The sequence below is a fragment of the Onychomys torridus genome, chromosome 22 (assembly GCF_903995425.1).
Source record: "Onychomys torridus chromosome 22, mOncTor1.1, whole genome shotgun sequence".
In the NCBI taxonomy this organism is placed as follows: Eukaryota; Metazoa; Chordata; class Mammalia; order Rodentia; family Cricetidae; genus Onychomys; species Onychomys torridus.
This window is the reverse complement of record NC_050464.1, coordinates 38973195-38982998: the sequence shown is the minus strand read 5'-3', so window position 1 is coordinate 38982998 and position 9804 is coordinate 38973195.

The following is a 9804-nucleotide window of genomic DNA, read 5'->3' as shown; positions in this document are numbered from 1 at the left end:
ACCGACGAAAGGGAGAGCGAAACCATCGGACAGGGAACTGTGGGCCGACCAGAGGCCTGCCTGCCCAGGGAGGGCGACAGGAAGGAGCGGGCACGTTGAATTGGCTTTGGAGAGGTCGTCAGTGGAACTGCGGAGCCGAGAGATGGAGGGAGTGCCGGCAGGAGGAGGTGCCCAGCGCCTGTAAGGGGTGGAGGGACCCCAGCAAGGTGGTCCTGGGCGACTTGGTAGCAACTTCTCTTTCATACAGCCCCCACCCCTGCCCTGGACCTCCTGTGGTGCCCAGGCCTTGGTGATCTTAGGCTTCCCGTCCCTCTCCTCCACCTGGGGTTATAAACGACTCCACCTTCCTCCTACGTGCCCAAGCGGAAACCCAGAAAACCGTCTGGCTCCTCTCTGCCTCTTCCAGGTCCTGGGAGTATTAACAGTCCTGAACTTTAAAAAAGATTGTCTTTCTTCTTCTATTTTTATTTATTGCTGGGCATGGTGGCGCATGCCTTTAATCTTAGCATTCGGGAGGCAGAGGCAGGTGGATCTCTGTGAGTTCCAGAACAGCTAGGGCTGTTACACAGAGAAACCCTGTCTCGAAAAACCAAAAAAATTAAATAAATAAATAAACAAACAAACAAATAAACAAATGAATGAATAAATTTTAGCATTTTGTGTGTGTGTGTGCTATGCATGTGAACATGGGCATTCGAGGTCAGAGGACAGCTCTGTGGAGCCAGTCACCTTTCTTTCCTGTCTCGAAAAACCAAAAAAAAAAAAAATAAATAAATAAATAAATAAATAAATAAATTTTAGCATTGTGTGTGTGTGTGCTATGCATGTGAACATGAGCATTCGAGGTCAGAGGACAGCTCTGTGGAGCCAGTCACCTTGCTTTGGGCTCCAGGAATCAAATTCAGGGAGTCAGCCTTGGTGAACAGGCTCCTTTACCCCCTGAACTGTCTAACCAGCTCTCCATGGGCTGAAATTGGGGTTCCACTGCAATGTAAGGAAGTTTCCAGTCGCTCACTTCTAAAAGCCACCTGTTAGGTGCAAACAGTCAGGTTTATTTTTTATTTTTATTTATTTTTTTGTTTTGTTTTTCAAGACAGGATTTCTCTGAGCAGTTTTGCATCTTTCCTGGAACTTGCTCCCCAGTGTGGACCTGCTATGTTGACACAAAGTATCCTCTATGGTTTCAGAAAGCAGCTATGCCAAAACAGAGGGCAGAGGATACTTTTCGTCTGTGAACGTGGTCCACAGTTTTTTCAGCATTAAGTAAAATAGGTTTTGGATGGCAACACCCCTCAGCAGGGCTCGCCTGTTTGGAGCTACGCTTTGACTAAGAGTGATCCAGGATGTGATCCAAGAGAACAGGGAATATCTTCTCAGCCATTGGTCAGCATCAGGCACAGGCTTCTGTGATGTCTTTCCGGTGTCCACGCCTCTGTGTGGGCAGCGAGTATGGTTTCCTTATGATTATTTTATGCCCTCATATTTGGGGGTCCCCAGAGAAGACAGTCCCCAGGCTTGCTTAGAGGTGGTGTATTAGCTGGTTATATGTCAAACTTGACGGAACTAAAGTCATCTGAGAGGAAGGAATCTTAATTGAGAAAAATGTGCCTCCAAAAGATTTGGCTGTACAAAAGCCTGTAGGGCATTTTCTTAATTAGCCCATTGTGGGTGGGGCCATCCCTGGGCTGAAGGTCCTGGGTTCTATAAGAAAGCAGGCTGAGCAAGCCATGGGAACAAGCCAGTGAGCAGCACTCCTCCATGGCCTCTGCATCAATTCCTGCCTCCAGGACCCTGCCCTGCTTGAGTTTGTGTCCTGACTTCCTCCAAAGATGAACAGTGATGTGGAAGTGTAAGCCAAATAAACGCCTTCCTCTTGAGTTGCTCACGGTCATGGTGTTTTACCACAGCAACAGGAACCCTAACAAAAAGGTGAATCTGTCTCCCAGTCTCTGACCAGGACTAGTTCTCATGCTAGTTTAACCTAGCCTATACCACTTGGTTTAACCTCTGCCTGTACCACTGCCACTGGCCCCTACACCCATTCCTGTCTATGGGACTAAAATCCTTGTCTCATTGCCCTGGTCTTGCTACCTCATCCTACCTCAGAACCCCTCTCAAGGCCAGCCCCACCCCTTCTCACTTCCTCCTTCAGCTAAAAGGTTCTTGTCCCACAGTTAGACATCACCTCCCTGCCCCAAGACAGTGTCCTTTCCAGGACTACACAGCCCTGCCCCACCCCTACCCATGACAGCACTAACCTGCATTGCTGTTATATCTGTATCGATCACTCTGTACCTCAGGCATTCAGCCAGGAACATCCCTAAGAAAGGTCTCAGAGAGGAGGCTGGGAGTGGGTGTGTGAGTGTGTGGGTTGGGGGGAGGAGCTGCCAAATACTTAACATGTCCTCACAAATTCAGTGACAGATACTGTGATGATTTGTTATTATTTTTCATATATATATATATATATATATATATATCTGTGTGAGGGCATATGCATGTGCACGTAGGTGCCCAGAAGAGGGCACCATGTCCTCTGGAGTTAGAGTTGCAGGCCGATGCCAGCTGCCCAGCTCTGGTCCTTTGCAAGAACAGCAAGCACTCTTAATGACTGACCCATTTCTCCAGGCCTGAGATCGAATTTTAGGATAGCAACATTAATATATAAATCTGCAAGGAACAAAACATTGAAACTTAAAAATACAATATCAACACCAAGTTTGTAATTTTTTTTTTCTTTCACCCCAGGCTCCTGTATGCTCAGCAAGGCACTTTATTGATTTGATTGTCTTGAGTTAAACATTTTAGTCTTGGGGCTGAAGAAATGACTCAATGGTTAAGAACACTAACTACTCTTGCAGAGGACCTGGGTTCAATTCCCAGCACTCACAGGGCAGCTCATAACCATCTGCAACTCCAGTTCCAGGATCTGATGCCCTCTTTTGGCCTCCTTGGGCACCAGGTGTTCATGTGGTCCCCAGATGTGCAAACAAGCAAAACACCTATACACGTAAAATAAAATGAAATAAAATTTTTTTAAAGATTGAATTTTTTTAAAAGAGTGAACATAGATTTATTAAGGAAAAGTGAGAAAGGATGCTCAGGAATGGGAGAAATATTCTAAAAGTTTGAATCTCCTGACCCCTTCCATGGGCACAGCGTGTGGCTGGGCTCTGGAGTCCTGTAAGACAGTAGGGAGGGGATAAAGGACAGCTTTCCCCCAACACTCTCCACAACTCTGTTCATGCAACTTTCGAGGAACCGAGGAGGGCACCAGTCGGCAGGAAGAACTCCGGAGGTTCCTTGCATCCTGCAGATTTCCTTTCTGTATTAATATTTTTTAATTAGAACTTGTTTAATCATGTTTGATTTCCGCGACGCTTCACTGAATAACCCAGCCTAGCCTTGAACTCATGACCTTCCTGCCTCTTCTTCCGAACTGCTGGGATTACAGGCATGAGCCACCATGCCTAGCAAGTTTTATAGCTACTAGAAGCCATGCTGCAGCAGGGGGGGGGGGTGGGGCGGCTAGGGAGATAGCTCAGTCTGTCTCCTCTGCAAGCATGAGGACCTGGGTCTGGATCCCAGCACCCACACAGGAACAGGCCTCTGTCACCCCAGACTCAGGGTTGAGGAAGTAAACAAGAGAATCCATGGAGTTCGTTAGCCCAGTGGAATTCTGTGGGAGACCCTTTCTCAGAAAGCAAGGTCACAAGTGCTTGAGGAAGACCTTACCACCTCTGGTTTCCACATCCATGCGAGCATACCTGCTCGTGTGCACATCCCCACACAATGTTCCTGAGTTGTCAGCTCTCACCAGGCATTATATAAAGCATTGCTTAGCACATGTGTTAGCCACGCAGTTTGGCAACAGGTAATTGCACCATCGCCACAAAACCCAGCTCCCCCAACGGCATCACCTTCCTCCAGGAAGCCTTTCCTGGCCTCTGGCTGGGTCTGGTAGCAACAATGTTTGGGACCTGCCCTGTGTGTCTTCTGGTTCTTTGTTTTGTTTTTCAAGACGGGGTCTCACTGTGTAACAGTCCTGGCTGTCCTGGAACTCACTCTGTAGCCCAGGCTGGCCTCAACCTCACTGAGATCTGCCTGCCTCTGCCTCCCGAGTGCTGGGACTAAAGTCCTACACTGTCAGGTCTGGCGGGAGACATTGGTTCTTGTCACACTGATGTGAATCTCACTTCATGAATGAGGAAGTAGCTAAGTAGAGTGGTTAAGCTGCTCACTGAAGGTCACAGTACCAGAAAAGGGTGAGGCCCTGTGGATCTGCTTCAGAATTCAAACAATAGCCGTTCCCTCAGGACAGCTTAGGAAGGGGAAGGTAGGAAAACTCTATGATAGTTTTACATTTTAGGAGCAAATGGTTTGTAATTCTTCCTTTAACTGCTTGCTCAGAAATGAAATTCCAAGTTAATACAGCCCTAGAAGGCTGAATCACAGCCCATAAAAATGTCCATATCCCAGGCCAGGCAGAGGTGGTGCACGCCTTTAATCCCAGCACTCAAGAGACAGAGGCAGGTGGATCTTTGTGAGTTCAAGGTCAGGCTGGTCTACAGAGTGAATTCTAGGACAGGCTCCAAAGCAACACAGAGAGACCCTGTCTCAGGAAAACAAAAACAAAAACAGAAGTCCATATCCCAGTCCCCAGAACATGTCCCCTTTTAGATTCAGCACACAGTGTGTTCGATGCTGAATGAGTGTAGGAATGCTGTGTCCCAGAAAAAAGGAGATGCTGCCGAGGCGATGATGTGATGATGTTAGGATGTTCACATGGGGTTTGAGTAGACGGCCCAACAGTTCGTTCTGTGATGTTGCCTCAGCCTGTGAGGGTGAGGGTGAGGAGGGAGGTTTATAGAGAAGTCCCCTTGGGGGCTGAGCCCTCAGTAGTCTCTATTAATAATCTCTTTTTTATTTTTTATTTTATTTTTTTCTCTATCATCAGCTTGATACCGTACAAATTCTTATTCTAATAGCGAAATGTTTCACTGAGGCTTGCCCAGTGATGGAGTAAAACCAACACTTATTATAAGCCACAGTCATCCTAGGGTCCCCCCTGCTTTATAGCCTCCCTGGTTCTCTGGGTTGCAGTCTGATTGCTCTTTGCTTTATATCTAGAATCCACTTATGAGTGAGTACGAAAGGCCATTGTAAGGGAAACAAGCCCCCCCCCCCACTAGCTCTGCTAATTGCAGATTCAGTGGGAAATACTGCACTCTGCCCCCACGCCCCATATCAGAAAAGTTAGCTCACCATACTGTGCTAACAGGATGCTTGCCAATTAACCCCTGGGGTTGTGTTTGCAAGATAAATTGCTTAAGAAGAATGCTTGCCAAATAACCCCTTGCTAGATAAGCTTGGAATTCGTTTACCTACCCAGACTCTGAGAAAAGACCGTGGAGACATCTGGCGTCTAGGTGTCTACACTCTGGGTGACCCCACTCCCCTGCCCTGGTAGAACTGCCTCATAAAAGGCCTGTGAGCCTTAAACTCGGGGTCACCAGCTACTCCTCGTGCTGGTGCCCCACGAGCTTGTGCTCAAAATAAAGCTTCATTTGTGACCCGATATCGGAATGAAGCTCTCTGTTTTGTACGCCGACCCTAACATCTACATACCATGTTTGTCCTTCTGGGTTTAGGTAACCTCACTCAGGATGATATTTTCTAGTTCCATCCATTTGCCTGCAAATTTCATGATGTCATTGTTTTTCTCTGCTGAGTAGTACTCCATTGTGTATATGCACCACATTTTCTTAATCCATTCTTCGGTTGAGGGGCATCTAGGCTGTTTCCAGGTTCTGGCTATTACGAATAGTGCTGCTATGAACATAGCTGAGTATTTTTGTGGTATGATTGAGCATTCCTTGGGTATGCCCAAGAGTGGTATGGCTGTGTCTTGAGGTAGATCGATTCCCAGTTTTCTGAGAAACCGCCATGCTGGTTTCCAGTGGTTGTACAAGTTTGCACTCCCACCAACAGTGGAGGTAAGAATCTTATTCTCAGCACTTTGACCAGTTAGGAGTCTCTGCACTAAATGTTGGCCATCTCAGGAAGAAGTGTCTCCAGCCAAGGTTGAAGAAACCACTTGTAGTTAGAGACCTTCTCTCCAGCCCCCGCCAAGCCCTGGTAGACAGCCCACTTATAAAATAAATACACAGACGTTTATATTATTTAAACTGTTTGACCATTAGCTCAGGCCTACTGTTGTCTAGCTCTTACTCTTATATTAGCCCATTTCTATTAATCTATACTTTGCCACATGGCTTGTGGCTTACCGGTGTCTTTACATGTTGCTTGTCATGGCGGCGGCTGGCAGTGTCTCCCCCCCCAGCCTTCCACTTCCCAGAATTCTCTTCTCCCTTGTCCCACCTATACTTCCTGCCTGGCCACTGTCCAAACAGCATTTCATTTATACAGAGCAACATCCACAGCAACCACTAATCTATGGATATAAGCATAAATATTTGGAAGGTAGTTTGTCAATAGTAGGTTCCTCCCTATGACCCCTGACCTCGTGAGCCATGGGCTTTTGATCAGGTTTACAGCACAAAGCCTGAAATCTTTCCCGCGGCAGGCTCAAATCCAGTGCAAAAGCCATTGGTGACCTTCCATAACCCTTGTACGATTATTGCACCAGTGAACACATCTCACCAGGCAGATCAGTAGTGTAGGATGCAAGACCATAGCTGTCCTTTCTCGGCCCCCTGACTTGCATAGCACCTTTCAGTACTATGAAAACTACCCATCAGGGAGAGAATTTTCAGGTAAATTTCAACCTGATTGTTCTGTATCCTGCAGCCAAAGCATGTTGTGTCTTTGCAATTGGTTTTACCATCGAGTTCTGGTGGGCAGCCAGGAAAAAGGGTGCCCTGTGTCGTTTTGGAAGCATCTGTCACCTCCTTGACCAATAACTCCAAAGGAGGTACCCCACATCTTGCACTGAGGTTCTTATATAATAACCCGTGTTTTCTGAGGGGAGCATTGCCCATCCATTCAAAGTCCCTGTGTCCAAAGCCTATCTTATTAAGAAAGCAATAATAATACGTTTAAAGAAAAAAACCTATATAATTTCTGACATCACATGTCTCCCTGGACATTGCAAGGAGAGTTTCTACATATAGAATTAACGTAGAGATTATAAAGAGAGAAAAAAAAAGAGCAGATTAAACAAAATTATTTTGAGAGCGGATCTAGCTAGGAAGACCAGGATTAGCCTCAAATCCACAATCTTCCTGCCCTCCAGGTGCTGTGTTATAGGTACCCGCCACCATGATGCCTAAAAATAGACTTAAGTAAAAATATAGAGATATAGATATAGCTGGCGGGGGTGGGGGGTGGCACATGCCTGTAATCCTAGCACTTCAAGGCTGATTTAAGAGGATCAGGAGTGCAAAGCTAGCCTTAGCTATGTAGGGAGTTCAAGACCAGCCTGGGTTGCATAATGATACTTTGTCTCAAAACTAAAGCAAATAGAATTTAAGTCTTTGCTAGATAAGTAACATTTACAACCGAGGGAGGGATAACATCTATAAACATAGAAAGAGTGCCCTCAAGTCAACAAGAAAAATAATTGACATGCCTCAGTGTAGAAAGGAGGGCCAAAGAGGAGGCATGCTAGAAGGATGTAGCTACAAAGGTCGACCAGGATATGAAATTATGTCAGGGCTGGGCCGATGAAGGCGGTGTACACTCTAAGGAAGCTCTCGCTGTCCAGGTGGGACAAGTCCAGGTGGCTTCTAAGGTGAATACCCTTCTGCATTTGTAAACAGACAAAGCCCTCCTGGAGGCACCGTGGAGCAGATTTTACACGTACAAACTCTTTGGCCCAGTGGCTGCATTTTCAGGAGTTGACCCTGAGGCAGCAATTAAACAAAGGTGCCGGAAAAGACGTCCAGGACAACTTTGCAGAGTCAGGAAATGAGAAAGGAAGCCAGTCAGTGCGGTTCACACCTGCAGTTCCAGCCCTCAGGAGGCTGAGGCAGGAGGATGGAGCTTGCCAAGCCTACCCGGACTAATTAGTGAGAACTTGTCTCAAAACAAACAAGTTAGACAGAGATGGCCATGTGGTGGCTTACTTGCCCAGCATGCAGGATGCCCAGGGTTTTATCCTCAGCGCTATCAACCAGCATAAACCAGCACACCTTTAATGCTGGCACATGCCAGCACAGGGGAGGCAGAGGCAGGAGGACCAGCTCTTAAGGGTCATCCTTGGTTCGGCAACAAGCTGGAGGCCAATCCGGCTAACATGAGACTGACCAGACTCCACCAGAGGGCTTGTTTTCTTTTTCTTTTTCTTTTTCTTTTTCTTTCTTTCTTTCTTTCTCTGTGTGTGTGTGTGTGTGTGTGTGTGTGTGTGGTGTGTTTTGTTTGTTTGGTTTTGGTTTTTTGGTCTTGTTTTTTTGGTTTTGGTTTTGGTTTTTTTCCAAGACAGGGTTTCTCTGTGTAATTTTGGTGCCTGTCCTGAATCTTGCTCTGTAGACCAGGCTGGCCTTGAACTCACGGAGATCTGCCTGGCTCTGCCTCTTGAGTGCTGGGATTAAAGGTGTGTGCCACCACTGCTTGGTGAGGGCTTGTTTTCTGACCTCATCACCTCCTTCTTACCCCGGCTTCTGACTTGAGAATTCTCTCATTCTGCCCTGGCCTCAGTGTGTTAGAGGATAACAAGGTAATTGTGTCATTTATCAACCAGGTAGTAACTCCGTAACTCTGGCCAAATAAACAAAAATTGCTTTCATAGTTCTGGGGCCTCTTATTTCAATGATTATATCAGTTTAAGCCTCTTCTGGGATACCTGGGGAGATAATTTCTCACCAAAAGAATGGGGGCAGGACAGAGAGATAAACAGAGAAAGAGAGAGACAGAGACAGAGAGGAAAAGAGGGAGTGGAGGGAGGGAAAGAGGGTGAGTTGTATTTTGTCTAATTTTTCTGTTTTTAGTTTGGGGCCAAGGATATTCTCATAGGAGCTTTTTGATTGGGTGTGTGTTAACTTCCAATGGGCATATGCAATAGAGTAGTTGGGCAAGCGTTAGGTCTTTGCCAGGCACATACTTGGCTTTCGAGGGACATACTTTGCCCAGCTCTGATATGGCAATGGTAAAGAACAGCACATACCATAAAGGACTAGTCCAGCTAAAGTGCTCAGACCCGGTCCCTTCAGATGAGCCTAACAGGAAATGGACACAACAGGGCTCACACTTGTGAGCCTCCAAGGGCTGTGCAGTAAATCGGAGTCATGAGGAGCTGGGGCTGCAAGGTGTGAGAGACACACATGACTGTTCCAAGATGGAGACAGGACGCTAAGTGAAATGGGGCTTTGCCGTGTACAGTTGTAGTTTTCCAAGAGCCGGCTGAGGCTGTACCTGGGGGCAGTGTACCTGTCTAGCATGCATGCTGCCCTGGGCTGTCTCCCATGGCATGCATGCTTCCTTCAGCGTCTTCCTTTGTGGTGAATGTTGCTAAAGTCAAGGCTGGTGGTGAAGGCTGGACCATTACAGCTCCCCTCCCATCTCTGGGCCTCAGGATCCTTATCTGTTTATCCAGACGAGTTGTGTTCTCCTGTAGCCAGGCCGGAGGTCTAGCCTTGGCAGAAGAAGGCCTGGAGTCCTAGGGCTTTCGTCTCTGGGATACTGAAACAGAGAGCCACACATCCGCACTGCCTAGACAGGCGTCCCTCCTCGGTCTCATCTGTCCAGCATCCCAGAGCAGCAGTGAGCTGGCTGGCCTGGAAGTCCCTGTCCTCTGTCTTTGGCCCACAGTGGCCCAGGAAACGATCCTCCCCTCTGCTGAGTGGC